Below are 21849 nucleotides of genomic sequence, written 5' to 3'. Positions count from 1 at the left end.
CATGCTGCCAACATTCCTTTTATTCCATGGGCTTTAAATTTTTGGACAAGTCTGTTATGTGGCACTTTATCAAGTGTCTTCTGGCAGTTCATGTATACTATATCAACTACATTCCCATCATCAACCCTCTCTGTTACCTCATCAAAATACTCAATAAAATTAGTCAAACACAATTTGCCCTTAACAAATGCATGCTGGCTTCTCTTAATTAATCTATATTTGTCCAAATGACTGTTAATTTTTTCCCAGACTACCATTTCTAAAAGCTTTCCCAACACCGAGATTAAATTAACCTATATTTGCTCGACTTAACCTTATAATCTTTTTTTAACAAGGGTGTAACATTTGCAATCCTCCAGTTCTCTGGCAGCACCCCTGTATCTAAGGAAGATTGGAAGATTATGGCCAGTACCTCTGCAGTTTCCACCCTTCCTTCCTTCAGTATCCATGGGTATCCCGGTCTCAGGGACATATCAGCTTCAAGTGCAGCCAGTCTTTCTAATACATCCTTTTTATTTATGTTTTAACTCATCCAATGTCTCAACTACCTCCTCTTTTACTATGACTTTGGAAGCATCATCTTCCTTGGTAAAGCCAGAAGCAAAATACCTTTGCCTCCATATATAAATCGTCTGGTCTCTGATCAGCGCTATACCTCCCTTTACCACTCTTTTGCTATTTATATGCTTATCGTACACTTCTGGATTTTCTTTTACATTAGCTGCTAGTTTCTTCTCATACTTTCTTTTTGCCTTTCTGATTTTCCTTTTCACTTCCCCTCTGAATGTTCTACATTCAACCTGGTTCTCACTTATATTATTAAACTGATCTCTATCATGTGCACTCTTTTTCTGCTTCATCTTACTCTCAATCTATTTCATCATCCAGGGAGCTCTGACTTTGTCCTACCTTTTCCCCTTGTGGGAATGTACCTCAACAATTCCTGAAATATCTCTTCTTTAAAGGAAGCCCAATGTTATCTTATAGTTTTCTCTGCCAATCTTTGATTTCAATATTTCTAGGTCAGATGCCTTCTCACCTCATTGAAAATATCCCTCCTCTAATTGTTTTTACCCTGGATTACTCTTTGTCCTTATTCATAGCTAACCTAAACCTTATGATACTATGATCACGTTCCCCTAAAAGTTCTCCTACTGACACTTTATCCACTTGGATCTGATTTTGGGAAATGAAATAGACCAACAATGCCTCCTTCTTCATTGATCTAGAAACATACTGATTTTGAAAATTCTGCTGAACAAACCTTAGAAACCCTTCCCCCTCTGCCCTTTAACTATTTCTATCCTAGTATATAATAGGATAATTTAAGTCTGCATTATCACCAGTCTATAGTTTCTGCACCTTTCTAATTACCCTTAAAGTTTGCTCCTCTATATCTTTCCCACTGGTTGATGGAAAGTTTGCTCCTCTATATCTTTCCCACTGGTTGATGGAATATTAAATACACCCAGTAGCTCTATGTTTCTTGGGTCTAACCAAATAGATTCTATTGGACTTTTGAATGTCTTCTCTCTTCAGTACTGTGATATTCTCCTTAATCAATACTGCCACTCCTTTTTCCTTTCTTTTCCAATCTTTCCTGAATACCTTCTACCATGGAATATTTAGTACCCAGTCCTGTCCTTTCTTTTGAGCAAGGTGTCCATTATCGCCACATCATATTCCCACTGTGCCTGCAAGTCACCAACTTTACTTGTCACACCCGATGCGTTCAAATCTTTCTGGCCAAACTCAAATTCCATTGACATCTGTGCAGTTTTACAGTAGAATTGACTGTTCCCTTCAGTTTCGTATTATTAACTCCTTAAAGGGTTCATTAACAACTAATTTAGTGTGGCTCAGATAAAAATAGAGAAGGCAAACACAAATTGTCATTAAGCCCCACCTGTTATACAGGTGGACTCTGTACAAACCTAAAAGTAGCCAACTTTTCATACGATTAGTATTGCGGGGGCCTTTCACAGGATCACTGATCATTTCAGTATCTTTCAAAACCATGGTTGATTTTGGGGAGCTTTTCTGACTGGCTGACTTGGATTTATGGAGGATCCAACAATGAGAGTAACAATATCTTTCACATACTTTTTACGTTTGCTGAGAGAAAACTCAGAGGCAGTGGCCCTTTGGCTAAGTGTCTGTTTTCCTCATGCTCCTGTTAATTCTCCCTAATAGCTTGAAAACATTGATAAAATTGCCCCTTAATCTTCTAAATTCCGGGGAATACAATACTAGTTTGTGTAATGTATCCTAGTAATTTTACCTTTACAGTTCAATTATCATTCTATTGAATCTATAATGCACTCCCTCCAAGACCAATATATCTTTTCTAAGGTATGGCACCCAGAACTGAACATGGTACTCCAGATGTAGTCTAACTAGGGTTTGTATAGCTGTACCATGATGTTTACTCCAAAGCACATAAAGGTCATCATTCCATTCTCCTTTTTGATTAATTGCTGTACCTTTCCATGAAATTTTAATAATCTTTGTACAAGAATCTCCAAGTCTCTTTAGACCTCCACTATTTCTCGCTTTTTTTAATAATTTAGAAAGCATTCTGTGTTCATTTTAGATCCAAATTTAATGATCTCACACTTGTTGAGACTGAAATCCATTTCTACAGTTTTGCTCATTCCCTTAATCTACAAGGATTCCTCACTTAACGAGCTGAATTTTATATTCCATGATCGGGAACATTTCCCGCTTTGTGGAGCGTTTTATGGGGTGTGATGACATTGGGTGCCATTGACAACCTCATCATGCCGGTTTACAATAATACAGCATGTGGGTGGGTCAAAATGTTGAGAACCTGCCCATGTTTTAATAGGCAATTCAGCTAACTAATTAGCGATGTCACTGCAATAATAGTCAGGAGGCAATAATATGCCTTCAGGGTGAGATTTATGACAGGTAGGGAATCTGCTTTTTTAAGGGCAAGCTTGTTTGGACTGGTTTTAAAACTGCAGCTGAGCCGAGAGTCTTAGCTTTGCAGTTCAAACTCTACTGACTCCAGGGACTGCTCATTTGAGTGGACTGAGAAACCTTTTGGATACTTTTCATGAGGAGAATTCTCCTCAGGGTCAGAGGGCTCTTTTGATGGAATATTCTCCTGTCCATTACCCAAGGGTGAGGGATAAAAAGTGTTTGAGATAAATGGGGACTATTGTCTCCGTTGGAGACGCACATCCAGTAAGGAGGAGAGAAGGATCAGGAGGAAGAGAAGGAGAAGGGTGAGAGGAAGAATGGAACACAGGGAGGCTCAGGGTGATGTGGTTCCTCAGGAAGAGGACAAAAATGCACAAAATGATGGTCAGGAGGAGCTCAGAAACCCTCATCAGAGGTGCAGACGAATCTAACGGTTTACAGGCAGCAATTCGGCTACTTGCCATTGAGTGAGACTAAGCGCAGAGGAAGAATCCAGCTTTCAAGGGTGATTGTGATGCCACTATGTGAGATTCTCATAGGGGAAATCTCATTCAACTGCCTTGGAGGCCACCCGATGCCTGTTTCATTGAAGGTGAGAGTAGCATTTTATTTATTTGCAACAGGCTCAATCTAGGCAGCCTGTGGAGACCTCAGTGACATAATACAGCATGCTGCTCACCATTGCATCAAGACGTTCACAGGTGCGAGGTTCCAAAGGGCTGAGAATTACATCTCCTTCATGCAAGATATCCACAGTCAAATGGATAAAGCATGAGGATTTGCAGCCGTTGCAGGTTTCCCCAGGTCGCAGAGAGTCACTGACTGCACACACATAGCCATTAAGGTTCCTGCATGCACCTTCATAAACAGAAAGGGCTTCCACTTGATCAATGTGCAGCTGGTGTGCGGCCATAATCATGCAGGTGTGTGCCAAATACCTGGGCAGCAGTCACAACTCATACATCCTTAGGAACTCTCAGATTCCAGATCTTTTCACTGGCTCAGATTCTTTGGAGGGATGGCTATTAGTGAAAAGGGCTATCCACCAAAAAGACAGCTAAAGAGCCTATGAGGTGTCCAGACCTGACGCGGAGAGGAGTTACAATGAGAGACACACCAGCGCCAGGGCCATAGTGGAACAGACCATCGGTCTCCTAAAGATCTGACTTCTATGCCTGGAAAGATCTGGAGGTGCATTACATTACTCCCCCTCACGTGTGTCCCTGATGGTCATGGTTTGCTGTGCACGCCATAACATCGCCATCCAAACAGGAGATGCCTTGAAGAACGATGACACGCCAGATGGCAGCCAATTCTCTGAGGACAAGGGCGACGATGAATTGAGGGACCACTGCGATGCTCCTGCTATTGGCCCAGGCCGTGATCAAGTGAATGACTGTGACAGCACAGATGCCTTACCACGGCAAATGTTTCTATTGTATGTCTTGCCAATGCTACAGAAAGGGATTAGTGAACTCTTGGCCCTCCTTTTCCCAGCGCTCAGCATGAACTGGTTACGACAATCATATGCTGCATGCAGAAGGGTACTAAGGGCAGCCTCATTGAATCTGGGGGCAGCTTTGCCCCTTCTAGAACACCTCTCCCCTCGCTCCGATGACGCAGCCATCTATGCATGGTAATATGCAATAAATGTACAACTCCTCAATGCCAAAAGGTGGAAGACTTGCTGATTTAAAAAATTTCTGCCAACTATGAAGATTGACATATCAGGGATTAGTTAAAATTTAAATTGACTTACCTGGCCAGACTGGAAAATGCCCAAATCTTCACTATGGGCAGAATTTTCAGCTCGGCAAGCAGGGGCAGGGCCCATTTACCGAGGCGTAAAACGATGCACGGTGACATCGGGCATGCATCCAGACGTCACCATGCGTCACTTAGATTTTCAGTTCGGCGGGCACGCAGATGAAAGCCAATAAAGCAATTAGCTGAGCTGCCCAAACAACCTTAAGGTTGATGGGCAGGCGAAGAACCCAGGCAGCCTTCACATTTTTCATGGAACCTCATCCACAGGCGGGATGAGGTTTCATGAATGTTTTTAAAGTGTTTGATACATTTTAAATCAAATTAATGGACATGTCTCAGCTCATGTGAGAGTTTCACATGCAGGGACATGTCCTTAATTTTTTTTTTACCTTTAATCAATGTTTTATAAGTGAAAGTAATCTCTCTGAAGTACCTCTGAGATTTCTCTCTCCGACTCAGTAGCAATTCCCGCCTGCACAGGGAGCGCTCAGCGCTTCCAGGCACACGTCACGCTGGGCGGGCCTTAATTGACCCACCCACGTAAAATGGTGGTGCCCAGCCGATCAGAGGTGCCAATCAGCTGCGCGCTTGCCCCCGCCCGCCCCCGCACAACCACCCCCCCCGGCGGGGAGAAAATTCTCCCCTATGTCTAATGGGTGCACTCGATTGATCTTCTGATGCATCACCTGACACAGTCCAGTGCCAGAAGGCCCTTTAAAGTATTGGCTGTTACCTTGTTCCAGGTCATGGCCTGCAGCCTCTGAGGCCAGGCATCCTACCTTGAAGCACTCATTGCTGGTTGATGTTCTCCAACCCACCCCTGCTGCTTATTCGCGGCAATTACCGTATTATCAAGTACACGCTGACAGCGGGCCAGGAAGTCAGACCGCTGACTTCTGGGTGTAGAACCCGCCATTGACGGGCAACCATATTATTTAGCCCAATGTTGTAGTCGCATTTTTGAAAAATACAACAGTAAGTGAAACAATGTTAAATGAATCAAATTTTCCTAGTAAAATTGATTTATAAACTGAAGTTAGGATCTTGTGGACATTTCTCATCAAAAAAAAAATTACAGGCAAGGTTTTTCATTCGGCGTGTAGGCGCACACCTGACACGCCCAAGCCTAAAATAGCACACAAAGGCATCGGGCGAGCATCCCGACGTCATCACAATCTTGCGCGATATTTCAGTTGGCGGACGCACACAAGAGTCGGCAGCACGCTTGCCGACAATTAAGAGGCCTATCAAGGCCATTAATGTCACTAATTAACCTGGATTTTTCGCTGCCCGTCCAACGTTACAATTGACAGGCGGACGAATCGACCAGGCAGCCTTCGGATTTTTGAGGAAACCTCATCCAAGGGCGAGATGAGGTTTCTGATATTAATTTTAAAAAATTAAAATGTTTGCCCAGAGTTTTTATAATCTATTTGCTTAGGTGAGTGAGTCCGATGTGAGGACATTTTTTTCTGCATTTTAAAATCTTTTTTTGATGGTTTTAAATTCTTCAGCTCCCTGAGGCAGCTCTCTGCCTTCAGGGAGCTTTCATTGCCTGTTAATTGGCCAGCCAGTGTGAATTTGCAGTCGGGGATCGATCCCAGGCGGTGGGCCATTTCCCAGCTGCTCCCGGGCCCTCCCACCATGCCTGCCTGACAACCTCAAAGTTCTGCCATTTAAGTTGAAATAATATACATTCTTAAATGAAAAAGTTTTTAAAATAAAATCAATTTGTAAATATAAAAGAAATACAAATGTAAATAAGATAACACTCATCAGGAATGGTTGTGAAGTTTGTTTGCTCAGCTGCCTGGTTTCGGAGTGACCGGGCTCTATCTAGCAGCAGAAGATGGCGTTGGTGCTGGAGTAGCTGAAGGAGTTGACAGTGATGGAGGTAGACTCTGAGGACTTCAATGGTATGAGATTGGGTCAGTGGAGCAAGGGGATGGGGAGGAGTTCATGGAAAAGATCTGGATTCTGAGAGTTCCTAAAGATGTATGAGTTGTGACTGCTGCCCAAGTAATTGGCACACACCTGCATGATTATGGTCACACACCAGCTGCACATTGATCGAGTGGAAGCCCTTTCTGTTTATGAAGATGCATGGCTGTCCAGCAGGAACGTTAATGGCAGTCAATGACTCCCTGCAACCTGGGGAAACCTGCAGGAGTGCAGATGGCAGACACTGTGGACTACAAAGGTGATACCATAACAACCCCCGCCCTGGAATGAGCCTTTGATTTAATTCCACATCCTGAAACCCAGGCTTCTGATGGTGAAACAAGGAAGTGGTTCATCACCTTTGCTCAGCTCTGCATTGTGAGTTGTTTACTCACTGAGCTTATTCGGCAATAAATCTTCAGCTGGGATTTACAGGTCACAGACCATGATCTCTCTGGCAAACAACAGTGAATGTCACAACATTAAAAGGATAAATATCCCCTATTGCATCAGCAACGTTATAATGAAACAAGGTTGACCAAATTAATATTAACATTGCTATGTTAATATTTCTTTGTAATTTTATGCTTTCATCTACGGCTTACAATGGCGCCAATCTTTGTGTCATTAGCAATATTGGATAACTGGCTATCCATCCCTCATCTATGTCGTTAATAAATACAGTAGAGGCCCCAGCACACATCCCTATGGGACCCACTGGTCACATCCTACCAATTAGAGAACCGTCCCATTATCCCCATTTTCTGTCCCTAATACTCAGCCAATTTTTTAACTAGGTCAATAATTTGCCTTCAGCTAATTAAGTCTCTTTTGAGGTTTTTACTAAATGTCTTCAGGAAGTCTATATAAATAACAACCATAGACATTTCCCTGTCCACAACTTCAGCACCTCTTCAAAAAATTCAATCAAACTATACATGCTGCTTGGGCATGATGGAGTTGCACAGGTGCCCCTTCAGCCAGATCTGCAGGGGGTATCCCATGTTCCTAACGACTACCCTTGAATCCCAATGTGAATGGCCTTGACCTCTTTGGAAACCAATATTTCCAGTTGCAGTTAATACTCCATGCAAGCCTCCTCCCACCTCTCTATTTAACCCATATCAGGTTAATCTTCTATTCCTTTTTTCCTCATTTGTTTATCTACCTTCTTGAATGCATCCACAATACTCAACTCAACTGTTCCTAATGATAGCGAGTTCCACAATCTCTGGGAGCACTGGAAATCTATTTACAAAGGCAGTGTTTGTAATTTTACTCCATAAAGCATAGAGAAGTCTTCCTCTCCGTGTGCAATCTGAAATGAAGACTTTCACATAACATAGTTGAACGAAAAAGGCAGTTTCAGGGAGCAAATTGCCTGAAGGGATCATACCCCAAGATATTTTTCCTGCCATTTTTTTCAGCTTCCCTCCAAGCTGGTCTACAGTTCCATAGATGCTGATGGCCCTCCAGATCTCACACAAATGCTCATGTATGAATCTTGAGTAAATATTGGAAGGCAGCAATAGCTAAAAATGGGTAATAAGTAGGAACGATAAATAAAAGCTTACACTTTCTTCTTTTTCTCCAAGTTTGCTGTCAACTATTTGATCTTGTTGTTTTAATGTCTTCTCCAGAGCTTTAAGTTCTTCCCTAAATATAAAAATCACAAACAATCACAAATGTAAATTTGCTGGTTCAGAATCTGGTGCAGGTAAAAGTACCAGCCATATTCAATTCTTAGATTAAAAACAAAAAACTGTGGATGCTGGAAATCCAAAACAAAAACAGAATTACCTGGAAAAACTCAGCAGGTCTGGCAGAGAAGAAAAGAGTTGACGTTTCGAGTCCTCACGACCCTTCAACAGAACAAGGTGAATCCAAGGAAGGGGTGAAATATAAGCTGGTTTAAGGTGTGGGGGTGGGGTGGGTGGGTTGGGTGGGGGGAGAGAAGTGGAGGGTGTTGGTGTGGTTGTAAGGACAAACAAGCAGTGATAGAAGCAGATCATCAAAAGATGTCACAGACAACAGAACAAAAGAACACATAGGTGTTGAAGTTGGTGATATTATCTAAACGAATGTGCTAATTAAGAATGGATGGTAGGGCACTCAAGGTTTGCTCCAGTGGGGGTGGGGGGAGCATAAAAGATTTAAAAATATTTAAAAATAATGGGAATAGGTGGGAAAAAGAAAAATCTATATAATTTATTGGAAAAAAACAAAAGAAAGGGGGAAGAAACAGGAAGGGGGTGGGGATGGAGGAGGGAGGTCAAGACCTAAAGTTGTTGAATTCAATATTCAGTCCGGAAGGCTGTAAAGTGCCTAGTTGGAAGATGAGGTGTTGTTCCTCCAGTTTGTGCTGGGCTTCACTGGAACAATGCAGCAAGCCAAGGACAGACATGTGGGCAAGAGAGCAGGGTGGAGTGTTGAAATGGCAAGCAACAGGGAGGTTTGGGTCATTCTTGCGGACAGACCGCAGGTGTTCTGCAAAGTGGTCGCCCAGTTTACGTTTGGTCTCTCCAATGTAGAGGAGACCGCATTGGGAGCAACGAATGCAGTAGACTAAGTGAGACACCTAATTCTTAGGTGTCTGTTTTTTCAAAAAACAGGTGCAGCATCATTGGATTTTTAGGCCACTAAATTTGCTTGTAACAATAAAACTTGTGAACTTAGCATTGTTGATTCACTAGTAATTTTTTTGAAAATATCAACCCATTAGTTATTCCAATAGGATCTTTCTTACTTTTGCTGATTATTTTGTTTTTTAAGTACTTCTATCTCTTCCTTTGCTGATTCCTCTTTATGTTCAATAATCTAATGCAAAAAAAGATAAATTGTTATAGAACATGAGCAATATATAAAATAAAATAACACCTTTCAGCAATGAAGCACATAATGCATAATATAAGACAACATGCATTTATATAAAATGCATTTATAAAAACATAACCTGAAGCACTTCACAAATGGAAAAATAGGTATAAAGGTAAGATGAAGGAACAGGAAATGGGAACAGTGTAGTAATGATAAAGCGATACCAGGGAGGTCCACGAGTGGACTTTGACAGAGAAAATGATGATGAAGTTGAACATGATTTTAAGGCCTGCCACAAGTGAAGCCAAGAGTGGAACAGTGATGACAGAATATGGCCTTTTGTGATATTCATTGGCAGTCAAAGAAGAGATGATGAGAAGTTTTTGACATCCGGGAGGGTATACAATGAACATCTTAAGGAGTTGAAGCTTAATAGCCAAACTACTTTCTATCATGGAGAAACAAAATTTCCAGTATAAAGGGGGTGGCTTTTAAATGTTGTGAGAAAGCATAACTTGTTTTCTGTTTTTAGAGCCTAAGAGCAAGAAATTCAGTTGCCTCAAATTTTGGGTGTGGGGACTGCAGTTCACAGAACTGGAGTTGATGAAACAGAAAATGTATTTATTCACTTATATCCATAATGATGGCATCAAAGGTTATGGCCCCTGGAGAGCCACAGTTTCAATGGGCAGAATTTTCCATTCCGGAGACAAAGGACCTTGGCAGGCAGAAAAGTTGGCATAATTCCCAATGGGCAGTGGGGCAGGTTTTTGAGCCCAATTTTGCACTTTTCAGCTCATTAATTATGTATCAACATGGAGCTTATTGAATCTCGTGGCAGCACGGGCAGGGATTTGTCCACCCTGCTGTTACCGCCTAGGGTCGAAGGTTCAGGCACCATATTTAAACAGCACCCACACAGACATTCATTCACTGCAGGTCAAATGTGGGCTGAATGTCTGCATTACCATGGCGACCAAATGCAACAAACCCTCAATTTCACATTTCAGCTATTCTTCCCTGGGGATTCTCCTCCAGGCCATCCAGGAAAGGCAGGAGGTCCTCTTTCTGAGGGATGGGAGCAGAATGGTCCTCCCACCTGAACACACCGACCTGAGAGGAGGTCGCCAGGGAGGTCAGTGCTCATGGTACACAAAAAAGGAATGCCCTGTAGTGCAGGAAATGAATGAATGATCTGATGCACTCCGCCAGGATAAATGAAACTTCTATTCACTCCAAACTCATACTCTCAAAAGGGCTTCATGCAGTCTAAGGGTTAGAGTCCACAAGAATGTCAAACACTATCAGCAGAGGGGACATCAGCACGGATCGTCTGTCAGCCACTTTAAGATCACCATCCCATGCACAAGTGGATCTTAATCTTTACTGAGGAGGGCTCAGCACACACAACAGGCATGCATGCTTCTGAGATGCTCTTTCATCCATAGTGTTCAGTCAATCCATCTGCCCTTATGCAGAACAAAATCACCCACAACCAACGGGAGAAAGCAGAGACTGGAGGGGGTGGGGGTACTCCAGAAGTGAGGACACTCTCCTCCAATAAGGAACCAGCAGTAGAGCTCGCTAGCAAAACCAGAGATCACTCCTGTGTGGAAGGCGAGATCGGCCTCCCCCAACAAGCCAGTAAGGGTCCACCAAGTATACATCAGCCACATGTGGGCAATAACTGTGAGGCCTTTAGTGTAGGAGCTTACCTAGTCAATCATTAATTATCTTTTCTCTCTATTCCAGCTACCAACAAGAAAAGGTGGAGGAAGCGCATCAGCCGCAGCCCCCAGAGCACCTCTGATGAGGACGAAGTGGCAGACCTGTCACTGCATTCACCTGCACCCTCCACCAGCACAGGTACACACATCTCGGTGGGTCCTAGTGAGTGGGCCTGGCGTCACAATCTGGTGATCACCTCAACGACATAGGTCCACAGCAGGTGGAGGTTGTGGCAACAAGGTCTCTGAGGACTGCTGGAGACCAAGCCGCTGCAGACTCTGAGTCCAATGACAAGCCTCTGCTCTCAGAGAAACATTGGACACGCAAAAACAGGCAGGGAAACATCAGGTAGAGTTTCAGAGACAGTCACCAGACCGAAACGAAGGATGGAGGAGTCCGTCCACATTCTGCCTGATGTCGTGGCTCTGGCAGGCGAGCGCATCAAAATCTCCATGGGAAGGGTGGCGGCCATCTTGCACACCCAGGTCTGGCAGTTTCTACTAGATTTGCACTCGGACCTCACACCATTGCTCTAGCCATGGGTGCGTTCCAACAGTGGCTCGTCAAGAGAGAGATGGGGTCCACGACCTCCCACCAGATGCCTCTTCTCCTCAAGGAGTCAGGGAGGGGCCCTCAAGCACCCAAAGGGAGGAGGTGCATCAGCCAGACACCCCAGGGGCATTCACCCAGGACATTCCAAGGGTGTTCTGCCGCTCCAAATCCCCTCTGCCTGTGACCCCATCAACTCCAGGAGTTCAAGCCGAACAGGGTACACCTATCCCTTTAGCAGGCGATATATTTCCAAGTCAAGATGGCAATTGACTTGGAGGGGAACTTTCAGGTGATGGTGTTCCCGTCTATGGGCTACCCTTGTCCTTCTAGATGGTAGTGGTCGTGGGTTTGGAAGGTGCTGTCTAAGGGGCTTTGGTGAATTCCTGCAGTGTATCTTGCAGATGGTACACACTGCTGCTACTGTGCGTCGGTGGTGGAGAAAGTGAATGTTTGTGGATGTGGTACCACTCAAGCAGGCTGCTTTGACCTGGACAGTGTCAAGCTTCTTGATTGTTATGGGAGCTGTAATAATCCAGGCAAGTGAGGAGTATTCGATCACACTCCTGACTTGTGCCTTGTAGATGGTGGACAGGCTTTGGGGAGTCAGGAGGTGAGTTACACGTCGCAAGATTCCTAGCCTCTGACCTGGTCTTGTAGTCACAGTATTCATATGGCCAGTCCAGTTCAGTTTCCGATCAATGGTAATCCCCAGGATGTTGATAGTGGGGGGATTCAGTGATGGTAATGCCATTGAACATCAAGGGCCGATGGTTGAATTCTCTCTTGTTGGAGATGGTCATTGCCTGACAATTGTGGTGTGAATGTTACTTGCTACTTGTCAGCCCAAGCCTGGATATTGTCCATGTCTTGCTGCATTTGGTAATGGACTGCTTCAGTATCTGAGGAGTTGCAAATGGTGCTGAACATTGTGCAATCATTAGCGAACATCCCCACGTCTGACCTTATGGTGGAAGGAAGGGTGAATCAGATGAAGATGGTTGGGTCGAGGACACTACCCTGAGGAACTCCTGCAGTGATGTTCTGGAGCTGAGATGACTGACCTCGAACAACCACAACCATCTTCCTTTGTGCTAGGTATGACTCCAACCAGTGGAGGGTTATCCCCCTGATTCCCCTTGACTCGAGTTTTCCCAGAGCTTCTTGATGCCATATTCGGTCAAATGCGGCCTTGATGTCAAGGGCAGTTACTCTCACCTCACCTCAGGAGTTCAGCTCTTCAGCATGTTTGAACCAAAGCTGTAATGAAGTCAGGAGCTGAGTGGCCCTGGCGGAATCCAAACTGTTTGTCAGTGAGCAGGTTATTGCTAAGCAAGTGCTGCTTGATAGCACTGTTGATGACCCCTTCCATTACTTTACTGATGATCGAGAGTAGACTTGTTAGGGCGATAATTGGCCGGGTTGGATTTGTCCTGCTTTTTGTGTACAGGACATACCCGGGCAATTTTTCACATAGCTGGGTAGATGCCTGTGTTGTAGCTGTACTGGAACAGCTTAGCTAAGGGCGCAGCAAGTTCTGGAGCACAAGTCTTCAGTGCTAATGCCAGAATATTGTCAAGGACCATTGCCTTTGCAGTATTTTCCTTTGTGCTAGGTATGACTCCAACCAGCGGAGAATTTCCCCCCTGATTCCCATTGACTCCAATTTTTCTAGGGGTCTTTGGTGCCACACTCGGTCAAATGGATTGATGTCAAGGACAGTCTGGTTCCCTGGAGCAGATAGGTATAGATGTTGCAATTCTCACAAGATCGCGGTTCATTGGTTGGTTTTGGGTACACTGATTTATTGAGCTGGGTGCTGCGATTATTCACGGGGAGAGAGATAGAAAGATGTCTCTTCAGTGCTTTCAGTTTGTTTCTCTGCTGAAGTCTTTTTTCAAAATCTCTCTGATGCTGTCTCTCTGGACATTCACTATTTCTTATCTGTTTGATTTTTAGACTGTAGAGATAGAGCTTCATATAACTTGAGTGAGAGAGAGAGAGATTCCTACTGCTCCATTAGCAATTTCTCCAGATTCCTTTCATGGTGTCTGCTTTGGTTTGATAAAACTCAGTTCTTAAAGCCCTGCTGTAGGTGTAAATTCTAAAGGAATTTGATTATCATGTCTGCTGTAGTCATTGTTGTAGAACAAGTAATCACATTTTGATGTTTCATCTCAGAAACTTTTGACACATTTCAAGATAGTAGAAACCAACAGGAGATGGGGTTTTTTCATCCTCCCCAGGGGTTTTGAGTGCCTGTCAGCTAGATATCCTGACTGGCTAGGAGTTCCCCAGTGTCTAGATGGACTCTTGGTCTCCGCTAGCTTGGAAAGCTCATAAAGATGCACATGACATGTCCTTTCCTTTCAATTGTCCTTTTTGAAGTGGACCTTGATACCCTCAAGGTGTGGAATTGCATGAGCAATATGTGAGGGCATGTCTGTGGACCAATCCATTCCAGAAAAGGCCAACTTACAATTCCAGACATCAGGTGATATGTAGCAGCCATCCTTAGTCAATGTCTTTTCTTGTCTTTAAAAAAAGGTCCTATTTAAACAGTTCAGTGTGTTTTTGGTTAGCTGGTGAAGTTACATGTAAGTATAACTCAGCCATAATTTCCCATCATGGTGATAAGTTGTTTAAGGAGTGCTAAGCACCTTCCACAGTGGCCACATGGTCCCTAGGCTATTGCTTCTTCCAAGGATGACCCCACCTTTAGGGTCGAAGGTGATTTATGCTTCCTCGGTGATCATTGTGAGATTGCTGACTTTTCATGACATGTTGAAGGTGACAATGAAGGTGTTGTTGTGTCCCCTGCATCAAAGAATGAGAACAGTGCTCGTAAAAACTTATTCTCCTGGAATCTTGCAGCTATGAATTTGTCATGGGCATGTCTACCATATTGTGACTGTGCAACAGCATCCTCGTCTGAATCTTTGCCCTCTTCAAAATGATCCCCCTCAGAGTTCAACTCGTCCAAATAGACGTCTAGCTCCTCCATGTCTTCCTGTGGAAAAGCATCCCCCCTTTGTAGCGCTAGGTTGTGCGGGGCACTATCTGTGGTGAGTATTGGAGAACCGTGCTTGACCAGTCCAAACATCTGAAATGTATCTTTAAGGGGCAAATAGCCTGCTCTATTGAGGCCCTGTGGCTGAATGTGCAGCATTGTATCTCTCCTCGGATGCAGTCTGCGGACGATGAACGGGCAGCATCAGCTGAGTTTGCCATTGTTGTTTTTGGTGCCTAGGTTAATGCTGGGCGGTTGGTCCAGTTTCATTCTTTTTTATTTACTTTTCAGCATTATAATACAACCAAGTGGCTTGCTAGGCCATTTCAGAAGGCAGTTAAGGGTCAACCACTTTGTGGTGTGCCTGGAGTCACATGTAGGCCAGACCAGGTAAGGAAGGCAGATTTGTGAAATAAAGTGAAATAAGTTAATAAAGTAAACCAAAGTAAGATAAAATTAGCGTAAGTGTAGTAAAGTTAAGTTACTAGTAATTTATTCTACTCATTCTGCTTACTCTAAGTGTAATAGTTTTTAGAATTAGAATGGCAGGTCAGCTCGGCCAAGCGGAGTGTACATCCTGCGATATGTGGTGTGAAGTTGTGGATGCACCATGTGTCCCAGATAAACACATCTGTAGGAATTGTCACCAACTGCACAAGCTTGAGCTCTGGGTTTCGGAACTTGAGTGGCGACTGGAATCACTGCTGTGCATCCGCTAGGCAGAGGACTATTTGGATAGCACATGAAGGGAGGTGGTCACACCACAGGTCAGAAGTGTACAGACAGAGACGGAATTGGTGACTGCCAGGCAGTCTAAGGGAACGAGGCAGGGAGTGCAGGAGTCCCCTGAGTCTATCCTGCTTGCTAATCGATTTTCCATTTTGGATGCTGATGAGGGCAATGGTTCCTCAGGGGAGTGCAGCCAGAGCCAAGCCTATGGCACCATGGGCAATTAGGAAGAGGGATGAGGTCCTGAAAGCAGGTTTCAGGAAGTTAGGAAGGAAATTAAAAAGCAGGACCTCAAGAGCAGTAATCTCAGGATTACTCCCAGTGCCACGTGCTAGTGCATACAGGAATAGGAGGATTGATTGATTAAATTTGTGATGGAGAATTGGTGTAGGAGGGAGGGCATCAGATTTCTGAGGCATTGGGACCGGTTCTGGGACAGGTGGGACATGTACAAGCTGAACGGGTTACATTTTAACAGGACTGGGAATGATATACTCACAGGGAAATTTGCTAGTGTTTTTGGGGTGGGTTTAAACTAGCTTGTCAAGAGGGTGGGAACCTGAAGGGTGGCCCAAATTGGAAGGAAGTAAAGTTGGTAACAGGAAGTAGTAGTGAGACTAGAAGGCAGGAGAAACAAAGCAGAGCATTGAGTATGCTTCGAATGCGGAATGATGTCAAAAAGACAAAATTAAGGGCACTCTACATGAATGAACCCAGCATTCGCAATAAGGTAGATGATCTAAAGGTACAAATACAATGGGTATGATATAATTGCCATTACGGAAACATGGCTGCATGGTGACCAAGACTGGGAACTGAATAGTCGAGGCTATTCGACGTTTAGGAAGGACAAACAAGAAGGGAAAGGAGGTGGACTTGCGCTGATAATAAGCAATGGGATCAGTGCATTAGTAAGCGAGGATCTCAGATCAGAAGAACAATGTGTGGTATCTGTTTGGGTGGAGCTAAGAAACAGCAAAGGGCAGCAGACATTAATTAGAATTGTTTATAGGCCACGAAATAGTAATGGTAATGCAGGGTATGGTATTAATCAGGAGATGAGAGAAGCATATAGCTTAGGCAATACAGTAATCATGGGTGACTTCAATCTGCATATAGGTTGGGTAAACCAATTGAGCACTAATGCTGTGGAAGACGAGTTTCTGGAAAGTGTTAGGGATGGTTTTCTAGAGCAATATGTTGAGGAGCCGACAAGTGGACAGGCTATTTTAGATCTAGTATTATGTAATGAAAGAGGGCTAATTAATAATCTTGTTGTAAAAGAACATTTAGGGATGAGTGTCCACAATATGTCAGAATTTTACATTATGTTTGAAAATGAGGTAGTTAATTCTGAAGCAAGGATGTTAATGTTGAATAAAGGAAATTATGAAGGCATGAGGGACAAATTGGCTGAGGTGGATTGGGAAAATACATAAAAAGGTATGACTGTACATAGGCAATGGATAGTCTTCAAAGAGCTATTACATAGCTTACAGCACCTATACATTCCTTCAAGGTGCAAAAACCCAAAAAACGATCAGTCAACCGTGGCTGACAAAGGAAGTTAAGGATTGTATAAAATGTTTTTAAAAGGCTTATAAAGTTGCCAGAAATAGTAGTAAACCTGAGGGTTGGGAGGTTTTTAGAATACAGCAAATGAAGGCCAAGAAACTGATAAAGAAACGGAGAACAGAATTTGAATGCAATCTAGCAAAAACCATAAAAACGGACTATGAAAGCTTCTATAGGTACGTAAAAAGGAAGCGTTTGGCTAAGACAAATGTGGGTCCATTATAGGCAGAGTCAGAAGAATTCATAATGGGGAATAGAGAAATGGCAGAGAAGCTAAACAATTAATTTTCATTGAGGAGGATACAGGAAATCTCCCAGATTTAGAGATTGAAGGGACTAGGGAGAATGAGGAGTTGAAGGAAATTGGTATAAGTAAGAAGGTTGTATTGGTAAAATTAATGGGATTGAAAATTGATAAGTCCCCAGGACCTGATATTCTGCATGCCAGAGTGTTGAAAGAGGTTGCTATAGAGAGAGTGGATACACTGGTGATCATTTTCCAAAATTCTTTAGATTCTGGAGTGGTTCCTGAAGATTGGAAGGTTGCAAATGTCACCCCACTATTTAAGAAGGGAGGGAGAGGGAAAGCAGGGAACTACGGACCTGCTAGCCTTATATCAGTAGTAAAAACATTTATTATAAAGGATGTGACAAATGGATACTTGGATAATCATGACCTGACTGGGCATAGTCAGCATGGATTTCTGAATGGAAAATAATTTTTGACAAATTTGTTGGAGGTTACTCCAGAATCTATAGAATTTTGGAAAATGATCACCAATGCATCCACTATCTCTATAGCAACCTCCTTCAACACTCTGGCATGCAAAATATCAGATCCTGGGGACTTATCAACTTTCAATGCCATTAATTTGAGGATGTTACTAGCAAAATTAATAAAGGAGAGTCAATAGACAAAGTATACCTGGATTTTCAGAAGGCTTTTGATAAAGTCCCCCACAGGAGGTTGATGAGCAAAGTAAAAGCACATGTGATAGAAGGCCATATACTGGCTTGAGAACACAAGAAATAGGAATAGAGGTATGACCATTCGGCCCTCGAGCCTGCTCTGCCATTCAATAAGATCATATCTGATCTTCTTGTGTTTTGATTTCCACATTCCCATCTACCCCTGATAATCTATGATTCTCTTGCCTAACAAGAATCTACCTCTGCCTTAAAAATACTCAATGAGCCCGCCTCTACCACCTTCTGAGGCAGAGTGTTCCAAAGTCACACAATCCTCTGAGGGAAAAAAATTCTCCTCATCTCTGTCCTAAAACAGTGACCTCTAATTTTAAAATTGCGCCCCCTAGTTCTGGACTCACCCACAAGAGGAACATCCTTTTGACGTCCACCTTGTCAAGGCTGCTCAGGATCTTGTACACCCCAATCAAATCACCCCTCACTCCTTCTAAACTCCAGTGGAAACAAGCCCAGTCTGTCCAACCTTTCCTCATAAGACAAACCCACTCATTCCAGGTATCAAGCTGCTAAACCTCCTCTGAAACACCTCCAATGCATTTACATCCTTCCTTTAATAAGGAGGCCATCTGCAACCTCCTCATATCCTCTTCACAACATACCTTCCTACCTATCTTTGTGTCATCTGCAAATTTAGCTACCATGTCTTTGCTCACCTCATCTAATTTATTGATATAAATCATAAAAGGTTGAGGCCCCAGCACAGACCCCTGTGGGACTCCACTCGCCATATCTTGCCAATCTGAAAAAGACTAATTTATGCATACTCTCTGCTTTCTGACAGCCAGCCAATTTTCTATCCATGCTAATATGTTACCCCCTCCACTATGAGCTTTTATTTTCCATAATAATCTTTGATGTGGCACCTTATCAAATGCCTTCTGGAAATCCAGGTACAGTATGTCTACAGGTTCCCCTTTATCCACTGCGCCTGTTACTCCTTCAAAAAACTCTAATGAATTGGTTAAACATGATTTTCCTTTCACAAAACCATGCTGACTCTTCCCTATTGCCTTGAGCTCTTCTAAGTGCCCAGCTCTAACCTCTTTAATGATCGATTCTAACAACTTCCCCACAACAGACGTCAAGCTAACTGGCCTAAAATTTCCTGTTTTCTGCCTCCCTCCCTTCTTGAATAGAGGGGTTATATTTACTACTTTCCAGTCTGACGGAACCTTTCCAGAATCTAGTCAATTTTGAAAATTAACACATTCACATCGACCACCTCATAGCCACCTCTTTTAAGGCCCTAGGATGTTGTCCATCAGGACCCGGAGTCTTGCAAGCCCGCAGCTCCATCAATTTGCTCAGTAGCATTTCCCTGGTGATTTCAATTTCACCAGGTTCCTCTCTCCCTTTCACCTCCTGATTTGCAGCTATTACTGGAATGTTTTTTTATCCTCTATAGTAAACATAGAAGCAAAATATTTGTTCATTTCTTCTGCCATTTCCTTATTATCTACTATTAATTCCTCACTGTCACTCTCTGGAGGACCAACACTCACTTTACTTACTCTTTTCCTTTTTAAATACCTGTAGAAACTCTTGCTATCCATTTTTACATTTCTACTTAGCTTCCTCTCATATTCTAATTTATTTCTCCTGATTAACCTTTCATCATTCTCTGCCGTTCTTTATATTCTGACCAATCATCTGTCCTGTCACTCATCTTTGTGGAGTTGTATGCTTTTTGCTTAAGTTTGATGCTTTCCTTAACTTCTTTAGTTAACCATGGATGGTGGGTCCTCCCCTTAGAATTTTTCTTTATAAAAGGGATGTACTTATTCTGAATACTCTGAAATATCCCCTTAAATGTCTGCCACTGGTTCTCTATTGATCTGTCTAGTTTCCCACTTCACGTCAGCTAGCTCAGCTTTCATTCCCTCATAGTTGCCCTTATTTAAGTTTAAGATACTAATCTTAGACCCACTCTTCTCCCTTTCAAATTGGATGTAAAATTGAATCATATTGTGGTCGCTGCTACCTAAGGCTGCCTTTACTCCGTGGTCATTTAATTAATCCTGTCATGGATTAAGGATTGGCTAACAGGGAGAAAACAGAGTAGGAATAAACGGGTCAATCCTGCATTGGCAGGCTGTGACTGGGGTACTGCAAAGATCAGTATTTGGGCCCCAGCTATTCACAATATATATAATGATTTGGATATGGAGACCAAATGTAATATTTCCAAGTTCACGGATACAAAACTAGGCGGGAACGTGTGTTGTGAGGAAGATGTAAAGAAGCTACAAGAGAATTTGGGCAGACTTAGTAAATGGGCAAGAACATGGCAGATGGAATATAATGTGGAAAAATGTGAGGTTATCCACTTTGGCAGAAGAAACAGATGTGCATAGTATTTCCTAAATGGTAAGAGATTAGAAAGTGTAGATGTACAAAGGGACCTGGGTGTCCTTGTCCATAAGTCACTGAAGGCTAATATGCAGGTGCAGCAAGCTATTAGGAAGGCTAATGGAATATTGGACTTAATTGCAAGAAGATTTAGGTACAGGAGTTGTGAAGTCTTGCTTCAATTGTACAGAAGCTCAGTTAGATTACACCTGGAGTAGTGTGTGCAATTTTGATCCCCTTACCTCAGAAAGGATATTATTGCCAAAGAGGGAGTGCAACTAAGGTACATCAGACTTGCTCCGGAGATGGAGGACTGTCTTATGAAGAGAGATTGAGCAAACCGGGCCTGTATTCTCTAGAGTTTCAAAGAATAAGGGGTGATCTCATTGAAGCCTACAAAATACTTAAAGGAATAGACAGGGTACATGCAGGTAAGATGTTTCCCCTGGTTGGGGAGTCTAGAACCAGGGGACACAATTTCAAAATAAAAGGGAAGCCACTTAGGACCAAGATGAGGAGAAATCTCTTTACTCAGAGGGCTGTGAACCTTTGGAATTCTCTACCCCAGAGGGCCATGGAAGCTCAGTCATCAAGTATATTTAAGGTAGAGATTGATAGATTTCTGATTAACAATAATATAAAAGGTTCTGGGGATAGTGTGGATAAAAGGCATTGAAGTGTTCGATCAGCCATGATCATATTGAATGGCGGAGCAGGTTCGACAGCTGAATGGCCTTCTCCTGTTCCGATGTTTTACTTCTTTCCCTAAAGGGCATTAATGAACCAGATGGGTTTTTATGACAATGGTTTCATTTTAATTCCCAGGTCCCCCATAGCATTACCCTGGGTCTCTAGATTACTTGTCCAACGACACTACACCACCACTTCCCCCTACTCACCTCAAAGTCATTGATGAACTGAAGCTCACTAGGTGCACACCACTTATAACCAAACAGGAAACAGACCATTCTAATTATCCACTGGTGGGGCACTTAATTTGGAGGTGGAACGTAATTCTGAAAAGTTGTTTTTTTAATGATCCTTCCTCAGATACAAATGAGATTCCTGACATAGATCAGCAGGAAACACAACCCACCTTTAAACCCACCATCAACATCGGGAGAAAAAATTCGAAACTATTTTCCTACCAGCAAGAAACTGACTTTTCCATCATGCCAAATTTAGTGCCCCTGCATGCCACAATTCCTCCTGCTGGTGGGAGCAGGAAATTCCACCCCATATCGGTAGGGGCGCCCTCTGCACGCTCCAGGGGCCGAGTAGCATTCGTATGATGATATATCCCAAAAATGGAAAGTTGAAGCAATGTATTGTGGGCTGCTGGATAATTGGTTTTAGATACTCAGAGTAAATGTGGTGAAGGAAGGAAAGGAGAGGCCTCCTAGATTCAGCGACACTATCCTCAAGGCACTCTGCAAGAGGTTGACAATAGG

The sequence above is a fragment of the Carcharodon carcharias genome, chromosome 9 (genome assembly GCF_017639515.1).
Source record: "Carcharodon carcharias isolate sCarCar2 chromosome 9, sCarCar2.pri, whole genome shotgun sequence".
NCBI classification, from domain to species: domain Eukaryota; kingdom Metazoa; phylum Chordata; class Chondrichthyes; order Lamniformes; family Lamnidae; genus Carcharodon; species Carcharodon carcharias.
Note: the sequence above shows the minus strand (reverse complement) of the source record.